Genomic DNA, 6,571 nt, shown 5'->3' on the forward strand with positions numbered 1-6,571 from the left:
CCACCAGCCTGTAGTATTTTGTTATTGCAGCCCGACTAGACGGAGACAAATATCATCCCTACAAAAAGGTTTCCCATGAGCCTGTTAGAGGCGCCTAGTCTATCACAAAAACTGCTTCAAGAATTTAACAACAACAACAAAAAGCTCTGGAGAACTCACCTGTGAGCACAACTCAAAAACGATCTAGAAACCGGATCACCGATACATTACCGGAAGGAATGTGAACATGATACAGCCCCTCTGAAGAACGGTTTGGCAGGTTCTTATAAAACGAAACAGGCGACTGCTCGTCAACCCAGAAATTGCACTCCTGGACATTTACTCCGGAGAAATGAAAACTTCTGTCTGCCTGTAATCAGAATACAAATGTTCACAGCAGCACTGTTAGTAATTGCTCCAAACTACAAATGTCCCTCAGGAAGTGAGTGGTAAAGCAAACTCTGCTAAGTCTACACCATGGAACAGAAATGAACAACTGATACATGCAATGGCTTCAATGACTACCCAGGGAATTATGCCCAGTGAAAAGAGCCCGCCCCATCAGGTTATTGCATACCACATGGTCCTATTTATATAACATTTTTGAAGCGACAAAATTTTATAAGTGGAGAAGAGATTAGTGGTTGCAACAGGTTGAGGACAAGGTGGTTGGTGGAGGGAGGAAGATGGGTGTTGTTAGAAAAAGGACAACTACAGGGGTCCTTGTGGCGATGGAATCGTTTTATCTTGACTGTGGTGATAGATACATAAACCTACACATGCAATAAAATTGTGTGCAACTACACACACACACACACACACACACACACACACACACACTGAGTACAGGTACACCGGGGTCATCTGAATAAGAAGGGTGGATTATATCACTGTCGATATCCGGGTTGTGGGAAACTGAGTGAACAGTGCATAGGATCTCTCTATATTATTTCTTATAACAGTCTGCAAATCTACAACTATCTCAATAAAAATTTCAATGAAAACAATTTGGAAAAATGATATATGCAGAAAACAGGTGACCTACTGAAATGTTTCACCCAGGGAAAAGTGGGCAGGGTTAAGGGAACCAGCAAGGGGTGGTGATGCACCAGAGACTAGCACCATGGGGAGCTGTGACCATCCTAGGGGAGCCGAGCTGAGAGTGAGGCTGTAGATCCAGGAACCCAGCCACTGTCAGACCTCAGGCCTGCAGGGAGGGAACCAGGAGAATGAAGAAGAAATACTCAGCCTTGCTCTACTCTCTCCTTTCAATCTCCTGCTAGCACCTTCTATTGGCTGAGCCCAACCACAAACCGGAAGGCTAGGGAGCCTCACGGATGAAGTATCTGAGGGTTCGTTATGGGCCACAAATCAATCTGGAGGGGTCAACAGAGGTCACCGGCGCAGTGGCAGAGTGGCAGAGGACAAGTCCAGTGATTTACTCAGCCGTTATCATGAGGTCTAGAGGTCAGACCAACATACTCTAAGAAAGCTCTCAAAAATTGTTCGCCCTCCCAGGAATTAAGGAATCAATGAACTAGCATTTCTCCCATATCCAATGAGTTTGTTGTTTTAATTTTTAATTACTTAGGTAGAATTCCTTATCCTAGTAAGAAATTAAAATATCATTGATAAAATAATAATCCTAATGATTGTCCCCTCAGTTCCATGCCCTTTCTAGAGATACCCCGCTATAAATCAATGCAGGACATATGTTTGCATACATTTTTATAAATATTGAAACCCTTCATATAGCTCACAAGGAAATATATAATATTCTATGTGACTGTGTCCGTTAAGCTTTCTATTTTGACATAGTTGTAGATTTACATGCAGTCGTAAGGAATAATACAGAGATCCCATGTACCTTTTACCCAGTCCCCCTTCTCATGATAATATCTTGCAAAACTATAGTACAATATCCCACACAGCCTGGATATTGACATTGGTATAGTCAAGATACAGAAAATTCCATTACCACAAAGGTCCCCCAAGTTGTCCTTCCAATAGCCATGCCCATTCCCTTCCTCCTGTCCGTAATTCCTGGCAACGAGCAATTTGCTCTCCATTTCTATAATTCTGTCATTTCCAAAATGTTGTATAAGCGGAATCATACATTAGGTAGTATTTGGGGATGGGCTTTTTTCATTCAGCATAATTTTCTAGAGATTTACCCAAATAGTTGTGTGTATCATGACTTTGTTGCTTTTCACTGTTGAGTGGTATTCCGTGGTGCGGATGTACTACAGTCATTTAACTATCACCTGTTAAAGGACATCTGGATTGTGTCCAGTTGTTGACTGTTACAAATAAAGCTGCTATAAACATTTATGTGCAAGAATTTGTGAGACCATAAGTCCTCATTTCTCTGGAGTAAATGCTCAGGAGTGCAATTGCTAGGTAATACTGTAGTTGCCTGCTTAGTTTTGAAGGAACTACTCAACTATTTTTCAGAGTGGCTGTACCATTTGCATTCATATCAATAATGTATGAGTGATCCAGTTTCTCTGCATCCTCACCAGCATTCGATGTTGTCACTATTTTTTATTTTAGTCATCCTGCTAGGTGTGTAATGATCTCTCATTGTGATTTTAATTTGCATCTCTCTAATGACTGATCGTATTGAACATCTTTTAGAGTGCTTATTTTCCATCTGTGCATCCTCTTCGGTAAAATGTCTCTTCATGTCTTTTGTCTATTTTCCAATTAAATTGTTTAATATTTTTTTACTGTTGAATTTTAAGAGTTCTTTATCTCTTCTAGATACTAGTCCTGTGTCAGGTAGGTGGTTTGCAAATATTTTTCTCCCATTCTTTAGCTCATCTTTTCACTTCTTAACATGGTCTTTCACAGAACAAAAGTTTTTCAGCAAGTTCAGTTGATCAATTTTTCCTTTGATGGATCGAGCCCTTGGCATCAAGTCTAAGAACTCTTCTTCTAACCCTTGATCCCAAAAATGTTCTCATATTCTTTTCTAAAAGTTTTATAGCTTGATGTTTTACTTTTAAATCCACGATCCATTTTGAGGTAACTTTTGTTTAAAGTGTTAAGTTTAAGTCAAGGTTCATTTTTTGGTCAATGGATGTCCAATTGCTCCAGTACCATTTGTTGGAAAGGTGATTGTTCTCCGTTAAACTGCTTTTGTATGTGTGAGTACTTCTAAACACAAGTGGTGTCACACCAAGTGTATTGTTTGGCAATTTATTTTTTTCACTCAGTAATGTCTTGAAGATTTTTCATGTCCATACATACAAATCTACTCCATTCTCTACAACTACTGTAAATCCAGCTTAGCTTGGGGTTCATGGATCATCCCCACAACAGGATTCAGGGGAGGGTGAACCTGCATGGGAAAAAGATGCATCTTTATCTTCATTACCTCTAATTGAAATTCTTCATTTCTTCCATTATGAATGTAAGTAACAAACTGCAATAATATTATCAGAACCTGTAACTTTGTCACTAAAGGAAGCCATAGATATTTTCATAGCACATTACAGGCGTGGTACATATCTTGAAATATTTATTCTCATTACTACCTCAAAAGTACAGTAGTTATTAAACCTACGCTGTATCTCGTTACTTAATGCATTAATGCAGAGGCATGTATATTACTTACCACAATGTTGTTTTTATGGTAAGTGGGTTTCAATATAATCAGTTTTCTTTATAGTTCTGTGTATTTAATATTACGTATTTAGAAGCACATTTCTGAACCTGTAAGCAATTCTAGCAAGGTTGCAGGATATAAGGTTAATATATAAAAGTCAATTGCTTTCTTATATAATGTTAAGCAATGAACAATTTGAATTTGAAATTAAAAAGCACCCCTCAAAATGAAATGCTTAGGTACAAAGCTAACAAAACATAAACAAGTTCTATATGAGGAAAACTACAAGCCTCTGTGAAAGAAATCAAAAATCTAAAAATGGAGATATTCCATGTACATGGGAAGGAAGATGTGATATTGTCCCATGTACATGGGAAGGAAGATGTGATATTGTCAAGGATCTAAAAATGGAGATATTCCATGTACATGGGAAGGAAGATGTGATATCAGTTCTTCCCAACTTAATCTATAGATTCAATGCAATCTGATCAAAACCCTAGCAAGTTATTTCGTGGATATTGACAAACTGAAAGCTTATATAGATATTCAAAAGACCCCGAATAGCTAACATATATTAGAGAATAAAGTTGGAAGACTGACATTACCTGACTTCAAGACTTACAACATAGCTACAGTGATCGAGACAGTGTGGCATCGTTGAAACGGCAGACAAATCAATGGAAGAGAATGGAGAGTCCAGGAACGGACCCACGCAATTATAGTCAACGGATCTTTGAGAAAGAAGCAAAAGGCAATTCAGTGAATAGTCTTTTCAACAAATAGTATTAAAACAACTGGACACTCACTTGCAAAAAACATGAAACTAGACACAGACCTTACATATTTCACAAAAAATTAACTCAAATGGACCTAAATATAAAATATAAAACTATAAAATTTCTGGGATATAGCATAGGAGAAAATTTATGGGACCTTGGGTTTGGTGATGACTTTTTAGATGCACCGAACGCATGATCCATGAAAAATAAAATAAAATCGATGAGTTGGATTTCATTTGATTTTAAAATTTCGGTGTTAAGAGAATGAAAAACTTGTTCCGTCCCTCTCCCCAGCCCTAGATAACCACGGCTTTAATAAAACATGGGCAATAACATCAATGCCCACCAAGAGGGGATCGGTTATTAAACGATCCTGTTAGAATGGAAGGCTAAATAGTATTATATGTGGGATGCCTTCCATTGCCTGTCCAGATCCACTCTTTCCATTTCTCCACCTTGCTCTGGAGCCCGGGAGGCTGGCCCTTGGCCTCCACTGGAGCCTAGCAGCAGGGCCAGGGAGAGGGGAAGGAGACTCTTTATTCTCTGAGGCGTCAAAGTACTTATTCCTCAGGCTTCCTCCTTTCAGGGCCACCACAATTTGTCTGTTTCCTTGACCTGTGCAGGTGACTCTCTCCTTCCCGGGTCAGGTAACCACTTCCTCCCTTCTCTCTTTCCTTCTGGCCTAGGGATGGCAGATCATTCCCCAGGAAGGCCCCAAGGCCTGGCACTACCTCTTGTCCTTTCCCTTCACTATCCCATCTCTTTGTAAATACTCCTAGTATTAAACCTACTTCAAATTATCCTGAATTGATTGGGCCATCCGTTTCCTGTTGGGGCCCTAACTGATGCAGTATAATTAAAGATGTCGGGGAAATGCAAATGAGAGATAATGGTAGGACATAAAAAGTAGGCTGCCAAAAGGAAAAAAAAAGAGGAAGAACAGCTACCAGTTGTTAAAGAAAATATTCTCAGGAAGTGGGATTAAAGACTTACTTTAAATCTCCCAATTGTTAGTTTTTGTACTGACAACGAACGTGTTACTTTGGTAATCAGAAAACATAGGCACCAATAAATAGATGTAAAATTTCTAAATGTTGGAAAAATTGTTCCAGACGTGGGGTGAAGGGAGAGAAGTAGATGGTGGGGTTTATTTTTCTCCTTTACACATTTCTGCATTTTTCAAGCTTTAACCATGAAGCTGCATTGCTAATTTTATCAGAAAAAGAAGTAGTATATTCTATTTTTAAACTAAAACAGGAGATTGGCTGACACAGACAGTGAGACCTTGTCTTGGATATTTGCTGGAAAAAAAGAATGAGAGATAAATGGGGTTAGACTAAGGCAGAGAGAGAAGGGGAACGAGAGACAAGACAAAATGAGAGGCTCATACAAAGGAATGAGGAAAAATCTAATGAAACCTGTAAAGAGGAGACAGAGATAAAGAGGAGATTGAAACAGATATTTAGGGGCAATTATGGGATAGAGAACAGGCTTTGAAGCTGCACGGTGTATAGGTTCAAATCCTCCCTCTGACACTAACTGTGAATCTCGGAAAAGTTCCTTAACTTTGTGGTGCCTCGGTTTTCCCATTTGTAAAATGGAGGCAATTGTAGGACATCCCTTGTAGTGTCCTTTTATGAGAATTGAACGAGATATATATGGATGGATTACTTAGAACTGGGCCTAGTACACAGAAAGCACTACATAAGGGCTCCTTATTATATCAGAACAGAAAAGGACACCAAGGATGATGAAAGAGAGGACACGAAGAGGGACAGAGAGGGGAACTGGTGACACGGAGTTAGGGCATAGCCATTGTTGGCACCGCCTCGCAGGCGGGTAAAGTCTTAACTCCCGGCCGGTGGCCGGTGGCCAGCGCTGACGTTCGGCACTGCATGGGGAAGCCCCGCAGCTCATCATTTCGCAGCTGGACACATAAAAGCCACCATGGAGGGCGCAGGCACTGCTGTCGAAGGTGGACATCATTCTGGACACTTCCCAGGGGACAGTGGAAGGCAGGGCCCGCTCCAGAACAAGGCACCAAGAGCACATTGCAGGTGAGGCGTGAGGAGAGAAAGGCTGAGTGTAGGACGAGTCCCGCGGCCCACCGCGTCTCTCCCCAGCGGGTGCGGAGCGCCAGCTCTCTAAGCATCACTCTCTCTGCGAGTCTCACCAGAGGCAGGTGCTGGACTCAGGAGTCTTC

Source organism: Pteropus vampyrus, unplaced genomic scaffold, assembly GCF_000151845.1.
Source record: "Pteropus vampyrus isolate Shadow unplaced genomic scaffold, Pvam_2.0 Scaffold203, whole genome shotgun sequence".
NCBI lineage: Eukaryota > Metazoa > Chordata > Mammalia > Chiroptera > Pteropodidae > Pteropus > Pteropus vampyrus.